This window comes from Heptranchias perlo, chromosome 20, assembly GCF_035084215.1.
Source record: "Heptranchias perlo isolate sHepPer1 chromosome 20, sHepPer1.hap1, whole genome shotgun sequence".
Taxonomy (NCBI): domain Eukaryota; kingdom Metazoa; phylum Chordata; class Chondrichthyes; order Hexanchiformes; family Hexanchidae; genus Heptranchias; species Heptranchias perlo.
The window spans coordinates 3,599,862-3,612,659 of record NC_090344.1 but is presented as its reverse complement, the minus strand read 5'-3'; the positions used below and the strand labels follow the sequence as shown (position 1 = coordinate 3,612,659).

Here is a 12,798-nt window from a genome sequence, read left to right as displayed (position 1 = left end):
AAAGTGTGTGAAGTTTGCACGAGTGAAAATCTGTGCTCTATTATTCCTGAACATTAAACTCACCTTGCCATTAAACACCGGTATGTTGGAAGACTCAGTCCCCTCGTGGTCGAGAGGATTGATTTCTCGAGCTGTGATTCGCCATTCTCTATTCCAGTCATGTTCAGGTTTACTGAAAATGAGATGAGATGAAATGAGCAGGACAAACGAGCAGGTCTGTGACACGACTCGTTGTCGACAAAGTTGTCTCTTGCACTTACAGTGAAGCGGACGGCAGTTTTCAATCTTAAACCAGTAACCATGATGTTAAGAAAACGTGAGGTCGAGACATACTCGATTTCAGCGCAGTGACACTGGGTCAGAGTAAAGTTCAGTTCATGCGATTGCCGAGTGGCGAGAAGGTGGATTTGGAACTCCTGTGCGGCTGCACTGCCAGTTGTTCAGATCTGCTTGGAGCGATATTCACTTCAATTCATCACTGACAGGGACAATTTGATTCCAAGTTTCTTTTTCCCTGCTGCTTGGTGAGATATCAAAAGTTGTAAACGACCCACACCGACCCCAAACTCGTCACTTCCACTCTGACAGATGTAACGCGGTCACACTCTTCACTTCAGTGAGATGAAAGCCGGGAGCGATTTCACGGTCGAATGCAATGGCGAACAAAACTCATTCCAAGAAAGTGCAGGTCATTGAGGTGCCTTTAAATTCCTGATTGTTTGAACTGAACTTCTTCCCAAACCGTTTGAGATGCAGGTGGAGCGATTTGGGGACTTCCTTTCCCTCTTTGCAAACGTTTCAACCGCAGGTCAAGATCAAAAGTCGAGGGCAGAATGAGACGCCTTCCTGAAATTTGAGAGCCAGGGAAGCAGACTTTACAGCAAGGTTCTGTTTATTGAGAAAAAGCAGATAAAATATTCATCCCGGAACGATACAGAATCTGATCAGCTCGAAAAGTAACGGTTACCCCGTGATTTGAACACGTAGCCTTCTGGTGACGCAAAATGTCATGAAGATAGAAGCAGGAAGTTGAAAAGTGGGAATTGATGGATTCAGTGAGTGGGCAAAACTGCGGCAAATATAGTTCAATGTGGGGGAGAGCGAGGTCATCCACTTTAAATCTACCAAAGATAAATCAGAATGTTTTCTAAAAGGTGAGAAACTGGGAATTGTGGAGGAGCAGAGAGATTTAGGGGTCCACTCAGAGGGTAGTAGGTCTGTGGAATTTGCTGCCTCAGGAAGCTGTGGAAGCTACATCATTAAATAAATTTAAAACAGAAATAGACAGTTTCCTAGAAGTAAAGGGAATTAGGGGTTACGGGGAGCGGGCAGGAAATTGGACATGAATTTAGATTTGAGGTTAGGATCAGATCAGCCATGATCTTATTGAATGGCGGAGCAGGCTCGAGGGGCCGATTGGCCTGCTCCTGCTACTATTTCTTATGTTCTTATGTGCTTAAGTACAGAAAGCGCGACCAACTAGCGTACAGGTACAGAAATTAATTAAAATGTCTAATGGACCGTCAGCACGGCCGGTTAACTCAGTTGCTTACAGTGTGTTGTAAAGTCTTAATCACGGATTCGATTCTTATAATTTACTTTATTTATTTAGGCTTTTTATAACTTTTAAAATTGAAGCTTTACAAAAAAATAAATGAAGACAGATTCGAGGGCACAATTTTTTGAATAACATCCATTCTCACTTTGCCCCTGGTCCGGAGAAACACGTCTTTCTTTTTTATTCGCTTTTTTTGACAACTGACCCTGTGGTGCAATGGCTAGTGTGTTGGACTTCTACTTGTTTTGTTTGATAAGCCATTCAAAGGTTGTGGATTCGAGTTGCAACGGCGTTGGATTTTAGTTCGGGAGCTGGGAAGTGAAATTTTGCAGCAAAACCGCAGCAGGATCATTAATGTCCGTCAAGGATGTGAAACTGCCCCCGACACTTCATCTTACACAAATGGCTCCAGTCCCACCCGAATTCATGATTCTTAAACCACTCTGAGCTGGATTGGCGAAACTCTCTCAAGAAGGAGACTCAACATCTGCTCAGACCGAAAGTCAATCTGCTGGACTTCCGGCTCTCTCAGACTGCATGTTCCTTCAGACAGGTTTCTAACTGGACACATGCATCCTGCTGCCGTGCGACCATTGGTGCTTCAGGGGTCGAATTCTTGTTTGCAGTAATTCTATTCCTATAAAACTCGCTCCTGAAGTGTAGGATGGAAAGTATCCTGGCTGAGCGGTCGGAGGGGCTGGTTTGAAGCTCCCACGATTTGAAGATTGATCAAAATCATACTTTGTGTCTACAAAACTGCAGCCTCCCTCCTGTGAACAAGTAATACTAAACATCTCATCTGTTATTGCAACAGCGTAGACCGGAGGAATCACATGGCAATTCAGATAAGTAGATGCATTTTGGAAAACATCAATTCTACCTTCAACTCCGGTCGAAATGTTCACAAACAAAAGGATTGTTTGATCTCGGTGAGACTCGAATTAAAAACCCCGGCATTTCCCGAGCCTGTAACTCATATAAGGGTCGATTGCGCCGCTAGAGCCCGGTCACTCTGATCACCTGTCCCACTCTGCTGGAAACAATCTTAAGGTGAGATGTCCTTATCTGTGGAAACGTGTCCTGTCCCCGTGATGAAACTAAAATCTGCACTTTCACTTTCAGCTTCTTTCACGTCCTCTGCTCCATCGCACTGCAATCGGGTTTTCTGTGAACAGGTCGAAATGGACATTTGCAAGACATGCCAGATCATCGACACGGATACCACCATCACACGAGAGGACACCACCCACCAGGTACATGGTTCATACTCCTGTGACTCGGCCAACATTGTCTACCTCATACGTTGCAGGAAAGGATGCCCTGGAGCATGGTACATTGGCGAGACCATGCAGACACTGTGACAACGGATGAACGGACACGGCGCAACAATCGCCAGACAGGAGGGTTCACTCCCAATCGGGGAACACTTTCGCAGTCAAGGACATTCAGCCACCGATCTTCGGGTAAGCGTTCTCCAAGGCGGCCTTCGAGACACACGACAACGCAAAATCGTCGAGCAGAAGTTGATAGCCAAGTTCCGCACCCATGAGGACGGCCTCAGCCGGGATCTTGGGTTCATGTCACGCTACACGTAACCCCACCAGCAAAAAGGGGAAAAAAATATGTTTTTAATATTCCCTCCCTCTCTCTGCCATTTGGGTTTCTTTCCGTCTGTCTGTGTAATTGACACAATGTATATCCAGTGTACTGGGACGTGCTGTTCTCCGTGACTGGCCTGTTTGAATAACAACGACACCTTTTGATTGGTGTGATGCTGTCCCAGCCTAGTATAAGATATGCGATTTGAGAACCTTTTCACTCATTCACCTGACGAAGGGGATAATCTCCGAAAGCTTGTGATTTTAAAATAAATTTGTTGGACTATAACCTGGTGTTGTAAGATTCCTTACATTTGTCCACCCCAGTGCATCACCGGCATCTCCACATCATGGCAGAAATTATGTCAGTGATAAAATTCGAATCGAGAAACGCCCCAGACATTGAAACCAGCGATTCAAACCACCAGCTCACACTTCCACAAAACAAGGCCTGTCTTTAAATGTCTGTTCAATGATCAAATACATTAATTGAAGCTAATTGACCGTATTTGCCGGATGCTGGTTTGTTCCCCTGAGAGCAGAGAAGGTTCAGAGGAGATTTGATAGAAGTGTTCAAAGTCATGAAGGGTTTAGATAAAGTAAATCAAGGGAAGCTGTTTTAATTGGCGGAATGGTCGGAAACCAGAGGTCACTAATTTGAGGTGATTGCAAAAGAACCAAAGGCGATATGAGGAAAAACTTAATTAAGCAGCGAGTAGTTCTGATCTGGAATGCGCTGCTTGAAAGGATGGTGGAAGCAGATTCAATCGTTACTTCAAAAAGGAATTTGAAGGGGAAAAATGCAGAGTAACGGGAAAGGGCTGCGGAATGGGAATAATTGGATTGATCTCACAAAAAGCAGGCATGGGCTCGATGAGCCGAATTGCCTCCTTCTGTGCTGTAACCATTCTATGTTTCGATGGACAGAAGCGGTCTGAATGAATGGGCGATCGGTTGTGGGTAGCAGGGAAATTTTCGACAGGTTGTCCGGTTGTGTTACTGACGGCTCCTTGTTCTCGGATTATGATTGTCATTTTGGGCGTTTCACTGATTGATACGTGAAAGGTCCCCAGTTCAAATCCCAGAACCCTCCTGTTTCACTATTTCCAATGAAGATTCACTTATTTATTTCTCACATCTTTTCAGCGTTGCAGAAAGCAGGATTGATTTAATTCTCGAGCATATTTGAGGACAAGGGGCCGGAAGGCAGCCGGTTTATCGACGCAACACACATGGAGAAAGTAAAATGCCACACGGCGGTGTGCAGATTGAAACTGAAGGTGAATTTATCCCAATTCAGTCGATCTCAGAAGTGCAGAATAAAAATGCGCCTTAATTGGTCGGGAATACGAACCCTGTTCCCTCGCGTGGTAAGTGCAAATTCTACCAGTGAAACAGCAACGTTTTCATGGCATCGGGCTCTCTGTGTCAAGTTGGAAACCTGTTTGAAACAACATATAATGCCACAAATCTCCTCTGAGTACCTTGCGCATTCTGATTTACAGCCCTGCATTACCAGCACTCGCTGCTTGTGATGGCCGAGTGGTTCAGGCGTTAGATCTAAAACTGGACAGGGTCTTTCGGTGAAACATTTGAATCCTGCTCACGGCGCTATTGTTTACAGTTTTGTTCAATGCTCAAATCAGTATGAACTGGAGATAACGGGCCGCATTTCCTTCTCTCAGAGAGATCCTCCACCGCGGCAGAGCCTTTTAATTGGGAGCCCAATGGTCTCTTGCAAAATTTCAAGGTGCGTGAAGGAAACTTCACAATAATCCACACCTGGAGTATTGTGTCCAATTCTGGGTACCGCACTTCAGGAAGGATGTGAAGGCCAGAGAGAGGATGCAGAAAAGATTTACTGGAATGGTTTCAGGGTTGAAGGACTTCAGTTACGTGGATAGACTGGAGAAGCTGGGGTTGTTCTCCTTCGGGCAGGAAGGTTGAGAGGAGATTTGATAGAAGTGTTCATAATCATGACGGGTTTAGATAAAGTAAATAAACAGAAACTGCTCCCGTTGGCGGAAGGGTCGAGAACCAGAGGACACAGATTTACGGTTGTTGACAAAAGAACCAAAGGCGATATGAGGAAAAACGTTTTAAATCAGCGAGTAGTTATAATCCGGAATGCATCGCCTGAAAGGTTGGTGGAAGCAGATTTAATCATGACTTTCCAAAAGGAATTGGATAAGTATTTGAAGGAAAATATTTGCGGGTCTACAGGGAAAGAACGGGGGAATGGGACTAACTGGATTGCTCTTAAAGAGAGCCGGGGCAGGCTCAATGGGCCGGATGGCCTCCTTCTGTGCAGTAACGATTCTATGAGTGTATGATTCCATCTTTCTCAAGCTTCATTTCAAATTCTGCTAACTTGATAATCAAGCTTTTTTTCTACACTTAGATCTCTCTATCTCTCCCTGTCTCTGTCCCTCTCTGTTTTCCCCTGATGGACTTCTCAGGTTTCGTTGAACGGCCAAAGCGCATCGAACCTGCGACACCAGCAGTGAACGGTAAAGATCGAAAGACTGAGACGGTCGGAAAAGAAAAGGACCAACCCAGATGATGAATTCGTAGCCAATGTCCACATATTGATGTCTCTTCGTCCTCATAGTGAAACCATCAGTACTTTTAGCCCAGTATAAAAACAAAGTCTTGTGTTTACAAAGCGCTTTTCACGACCTCAAGACCTCCCAAAGCGCTTTACAACCAATGAAGTATTTTTGAAGTGTGGTCACTGTTATACTTGTGGGAGAGTGGATAATCTGCGGATGCCGAGACAGACAACAATGTAGCTTTAGAGCAATTAATTCTGCAAAGTCTCACTTGATATTACAACTCGCACATTCGAAACGAATGTGGTAAAGAGAGGCTAATATTGTTGATATGAAATAGTTAATGTACGTCTTCACATTGCCGTGCATCGGAATAGAAAAAGTGATAGGATGGACAGAATGGTGGCCGATCGGCTGTGGGTGGCACAGAATTCTGCATTGGTTGCACCCCTCTGTTATCAGTGGCTCGTTGGTCTTGGGGTATGATTCTCGCTTTGGGGATTTGCTGATTGTTATGTGAGAGATCCCGGACGAGCCCTGCGGTGTTACCATTTTTAGTTCAAAATCACTAATTGGCTTCTCACGTCTTGTCAGCGGTGTAGTCGGCAGGATTGTCTTCATTCCAGTGCATGGAGGACAGAATACAGAGGTTCTGTCGACGACAACACACATGGAGAAAGGAAAATGTCACAAGATGGTGTTCAAATTGAAGCTTAATGGAAACGTATCCCAATTCACATGACCACATGAATGGAGAATGAAAAATGCTCCTCGATTGAGCGGTGATCGAACTCGGGCCTCCCGCGCAGACAGCAAAAATTTGATCACTGAAATAACAAAGTCCGCACAGCAGCCGGCGGTCTGCGCTCAGTTCGAAACCTGTCGAAAAGAACATACAGTCTCAGAGTTCTCCTGTCATAACCTTCTTCATTCTCTTCTGCAGCCGTGTCGGATTTGTCGCTTGCAGCAGCGATGACCCAATGATTTAGGCGTTGGACTTGCAATGTGATTTTCCAACCCAGCTTCGACGCAACACACGTGGAGAATGGAAAATGTCTCGAAATGGTGCGCAGATTGAAGCTGAGGGCAAATGTCGCACAATTCACGCGATCTTATGAATGGGGAATGAAAATAATCCGAAACGAACCGGAAATCGAACCCCGGTTTCTCACGTGATAAATGAGAATTCTATCACCGAGACAGCAAAGTCAGCACATTAACAAGCTGGAAGTTTCCAGTTGGAAACCTGTCTGAGAGAACAAAGTGTTACAGATCTCGTGTGATAACCCTACGCATTCTGATTTATAGCTGTGCATCATCTATGTTTGCAGCTGCGATGGCCGAGTGGTTAAGGCGTTGGACTTGAAATCCAATGGGGTTTCCCTGCACAGGTTCGAATCCTGTTCGCAGCGCTACTTTTTAAAGTTTGTTCACTGTTCAAATTAATATGAACTTGAACGAACGGAACTTGTTCGCTCCCTCAGAGAGGTGCTCCATCGCCAACGACGCTTTTAACTCGGAGCCCAATGATCTCTTGCAAAATTGCAAGACACGTGAAGGAATCTCTCCCAAACTCCATTCTAAATTCTGCTCGTTCGCAGAACTTGACATTTATACAATTTATTTCTATGTTTTAATCTCTCCCTGTCTCTGTCTCTTGACTTTGCCTGTTTTCTCCTGATGGACTTCTCAGGCATCGTGAACAGCGAAGAATGATGGAACCTGCAACACCAGCAGAGAAGGGTAAAGATGGAAAGACTGAGACTGTAGGAAAAGAAAAGGTGCAACCCAGCTGATGAATTCGTAATTAATGTCCACACGTTTATGTTTCTTCCCCTCACAATGAAAAAACAGCAATTTGAGTACAGTACACTTATGATAGAGTGTATAATATGCGGATGTTGAGACCGACAATCGAACCTTTGCCGTGGTGATGAAAGCGCCGAATCCTAAACACTAAACCCCAAGGAAACGCTGAAAATTCTTTGCTGCGAACAAGCAGAGCAACGCGGCCTTTCCTACTTGGCCTCTTTGTAATTCAGGTCATTTTCCTGCCAGACAAACTGCTTGCACAAAATGGCATTTTCTGTTCGAAATAATATCGCGACAGAGGTGATTTTCAGGCAATGACATCACCGACTGCAAGTAGGCATGGACATGAAATAGAAAGTGAGGGAAAATACGACCACAAGCCGCTGATGGACATGTTTCCATTTCCAAAATTCACGCAATGAATGCAGCTCCTTGGAAAACTGCAAGGCCACGCAGGTCCATCATGAATCGTTTGAAGCAACTGGCAGTTTAAAGTGGCATCTCCTGCTGCTTCTGTGGGGAGTGAGAGAGAGGCACTGTCGGTATTTGCGTGCAGTTTGATTTTGCACAGAACTGCACAGAGAAACAGCAAATATACCGGGGCTGTGAGATGTTCTATGTTATTGATATTTCACCACAGGAATATCCGCAGTCAGAAGCTGAAAAGAAGGAGAGATAAGAGGCCTGAGAATAAACACAGAGCTGAATGAATCATGAAAGAGCGAAAGAAAAAATAATGTCATCAGTTCCACTTTGTCTCGTGCGCAATCTTGGGAGCTCCCCAATGGCCTGGTGGTGAGAATTCGGTACTCTCACCGCCGCGAGGTTCGATTCCCAGTCAGGGAATTAACTTTAAAAAGAGTTATGAACTTACTAAATTAATTACATGAAGCTAATTAAATCCTGTTCGCAGTTGAATCCCTGTTTTAATCACCATGAATCGATCGATAACTTTCTATTTCAGACTGAAGGCGATGTTGACGTGGTTCCCGAGAGACGGTCAAAACTTTAATTAGACTTTTATGCTTTGAATGTGATGATTTTTTTTCATTTTATAGACTGCATCTTAAGAGTGGGATTAAAAACGCAGTGGAGTCGTTGTTAAATTTAACATTAACTGGCAATTGTCGCTGTTTATCACAGGAACGCCCGAACTGATTCTCCGATCAAGATGAAAGTAACGCAACGAGGAACATCTGATACAACACGAAAGGCATCGGGCTATGACAAAAATCCCCACCGTTTTGCTTTTCCAAAATAAAGGGTGTGAAATTTATTCTCTGAACATAGGAACAGTCTGGTCTCACTCACTGCAGAAATCTCCATGTCACAGCGAACCAGCTCTCCTGCTGCGAGTGCGGCCTCCCTTCGGGCCTTTCGGGGGCTTGTCTGTCAAGGAGAATTGTAATTACCGTGAAGCCAATGTTCCATTCCTTTATATGATTCATGTGCCTGATTTCCGACCGTAGGGTAAATGGTAGAATGTCAGCCCTGCTCAGCTGGCAATGATTCCGGTACATTTTCTTGATTCCAAAACATGCGTTGAAACCCTGGAACTTTGAGACGATGAATCCTGAGGATAAAATAAAATAAGGGCTCGAACAATCAAACTTTCACGCTAACGGATAACACCACCGAGAACAGGTGAAGAGATCACCTGCTAAACCAATAATTCACTGGGCTAAACTTTGAGATTGCAGCGACCAATATAACAACTGTCTGCAGTCAGTGAAAAATGAATGATTAAAGCTTGTAGGAGTTAAAATCCAACCAGCCAGTCTTCACTCTTAAACCAGCAACTATGAAGAAAAACATGCCGGAGAAATACTCGATTTCAGTGCGGCGACACTGGGCCAGAGTAAAGTTCATTCAATATAATTGCCGAGTGGCTGGAGGGTGGATTTGGAATTCCTGACCGATTGCACCACGCATTTTCCAGATCTGCTTGGATCACCAATCCCATCAGTTCATCACTTAGAGGGACAATTCGATTCTCGATTTCTTTTCCCTGACGATTGAATAATTTTATAAATTGGAAGCGATCAATATCAAAGCTAACACGTCACAGACATGTTCACAGATAGAAAGCGGCCACACTCTGCTTCAGTGAGATGAAAGTCAAGAGCGATTTCACGGTAGAACGTAATGGCTAACAAAATTCATTCAACGGAAGTTCAGGTCGTTGAGGTGCCTTTAAAGTCCTGATTGTTTCTATTAAACTTCTTCCCAAAGCGTTTGAGATTCACGTGGGACGATTTGGGTACGTTATTTCTTTTTATGCAAAAGTTTCAACTGCAGTTCAAGATCAAAATTCGTGGGACCACAGCTGTTCACAAATTGTCGGCGCTGGGACCACTGTTGTTCACAATTTATCGGTTCTGGGACCACTGTTGTTTACAATTTATCGGTTCTGGGACCACTGTTGTTCACAATTTATCGGTTCTGGGACCACTGTTGTTCACAATTTATCGGTTCTGGGACCACTGTTGTTTACAATTGATCAGTGGTGGGACCAGTGTTGTTCACAATTTATCAGTGGTGGGACCACTGTTGTTCAAAATTTACATTCATGATTTGGACACGGGAATCGGAAGTACAATTCCAAAATTAGGGATGACACCTAATTGCGAGCTGTAGTGAATACAAAGGAAAAATGAGAAAAATAAGGACGACATTAACAACTTTGCAGAATGGGCGTGTAAATGGCAAATTAATGACAATATTTGTTGTGCACTCCTTTGCCTTTTTGCCCCCCCCCCCCACAACTCACTCACACTTCTTCAGATTGAATTGTATTTGCCACTTTTCTATCCACCGTTCCGCTCTATCTATATCTTCCTGCAGTCGACAGCTTTCCTCCTCACTATCAACCACAGGACCAATTTTTGTATCATCTGCACATTTCTTAATCATGCCCCCTGCATTTAAGTCTAAATCGATGATCTGTACCACGAAAAGCAGGGACCTATTACGAAGCCGCATGGAACCCCACTCGAAACAGCCTTCCAGTCACAAAAGCACCCGTCGATCAAAACTGCTTGCTTCCTGCCACTCAGCCAATTTTGGATTTAACTTGCCAATGTCCCTTGGATGCAATGGGCATTTACATTTTTGACCAATCTGCCCTGTAGAACTTTGTCAAAAGCCTCGCTGAAACCCATGTAGACTTCATCAATCGCGCTGCCCTCATCGATCCTCCTTGATATCTCCTCAAGTAATTCAATTCAAACGACCTTCCCTTAACAAATCCACACTGACTGTCCTTGATTAATCCGTGCCTTTCGAAATGACGATTAATACTTTCCCTCAACATTGTGCTAAATAATTTACCCACCATCGAGTTCAGGCTGACTGGCCTGTATTGACTCGATCTATCCCTTTCTCCCTTTTTAAACAATGGTACAACGTTAGCAATCCTCCAATCCTCCAGCACGACAACTTTTGCCAGGGTGCATTGGAAAATGATGGTTTGAGCCTCCGCTATTTCCTTCCTTGCTTCTGTTAACATCCTGGGATATATTTCATCTGGGCCTGGAGATTCAGGTGGAGCGATTTGAGGACTTATTTTTCCTATTTGCAAACGTTTGTACCGCAGGTCAAGATCACAAGTCGAGGTCCAAATTTGGACGAGTTCCGACTTTGAACCTCAAATCGTGAATTATGCCTAGACCCCAACGAGCCCAGAAACAAGAACGTTTCCTTAAATTAACGTGTGACAGACACATTCCATGAGAGGTCTGTCTGTGGAATGAAAGGGCGTTTTTGAACAGTCATCTTGCTATCCGTTTCCTCCTGAAACCTGAACAAAGACAAATACCACAGTGTTATTTTGTCGCTTAATTCCACAAATTCGGTAAAATAATAAGCTGCACAAGGCACTGCTGGGAGTTGAACCCAGAATCTCCTGTTTATTAAACAGATGCTTTAACCAATTAAGCCACAGCGCCAATTGATGATGCAACAGCCCCACCTCGTCTCACTAATATCTATCAGCGACACTTCACTATTGGGGGTTCAGGCCGTTTTCTCTCTGTCCATTTCGCTTGTCCGTTAACCTGTGCATTCCGACACTGACTGGATTTCTCGCTGTGTTTATCTTTGTGCATCCATCAGTGCGTTGATACATGGATGATTATGTGTGATTGTATTTGTTACGTTAAATAAATTCGGGCTTCAGACAATTCTCGCTCTGACATTGGAGAACTATTGAGCCGAACTTTGCAGCGGAGTGTTGTTTATTGTGGTGCTGAAACTAAAAAATCCCAAGAGAAGCAAAAAGGGAAAAGGAGAAAAACTTGTGAGGGAAAATGAGGACAACTCTCAAGGTTTTTACAAGTATATTAAGAGAAAGAAGGGAGGCTTAGTGTAATGTGGGCCGCTTGAAGACAGATGGAGGTGATATTGTAATTGAAAATCAGGAAATGGCAGAGTTGCTAAATTTTTAATTTGCATCGGTCGTCACAGAAATGGATGAGGCTAACATACCAGAGACACGAGGAAAACTGTTAATAAATCAAGGGGATTCGTATAAGTAAAATAATGGCAATGGAGAAAATAATTAGGCTGAAGATAGACAAATCTCCAGGACCTGATGGTCACCATTCCAGGTGATTAAAAGGAACAGGTGAGGAAATTTAGTCATGATCGATCAAAACTCTCTTGATTTAGGAATTGTTATTTGACGAAGCGCATCTTGATTGGAAGCTTCTGTTTGAGAAAGATCTCGAAGTGATAATTGAGAGACCGAAAATGAAGCTGTTTGGCAGGAGTGCTGATGCCGTCCGTTGTTCGCTGCTCTCGTATTGTACAATTGTTAAGCGTGCGTTACTTATTTATAGCAGTATGGGCTCCAGAAATGACCAGGTTGTGAGTTCGAGCGTCTTCTAAAACAACCAAACCTTTTACGCCGAACATTTTGATCGGAGTTCAAGGTAGAAATGGTATCTTCCATAACGCATCTTGTTAACAACCAGTCGTTTTTACAATACGCTCTTGTGGGACAAACGTATGGAGGTCAACAATCGACTTCTTAGTTTTCCCATGTGGGCATTTGCGTTCCTCTGGCCTACCGTCTTGCAATAGCAGGTGCCAGTTTAGTTGTTCATAGCGGGAGAGGGGGCTTTTAGCGGCAGCTCATATGGCAAAGGGGCCGGTACGAGATCTTTAAATCTAAAGAACCAAACAAACAATTCTTCTTTTCTTTAAGCCGATATTCATCGGTTGGAAGTTTCGTGTGGGGAAAATTTGGAAGAGGAATATGCTGCCTGGTTTCACTGTG

General features: G+C 44.0%; 2 non-coding genes across 2 annotated transcripts; one reads left to right on the top strand and one right to left on the bottom strand.

Annotated features, from left to right (window-relative positions):
• Positions 1-7,038: 7,038 nt before the first annotated feature.
• On the top strand, positions 7,039-7,120 carry trnas-uga (transfer RNA serine (anticodon UGA)). The gene has a single exon. It is a non-coding gene; the product is annotated as a tRNA-Ser (tRNA).
• Positions 7,121-11,393: 4,273 nt separating this feature from the next.
• Positions 11,394-11,467, bottom strand: trnai-aau (transfer RNA isoleucine (anticodon AAU)). The gene has a single exon. It is a non-coding gene; the product is annotated as a tRNA-Ile (tRNA).
• Between the last annotated feature and the right edge of the window lie 1,331 nt (positions 11,468-12,798).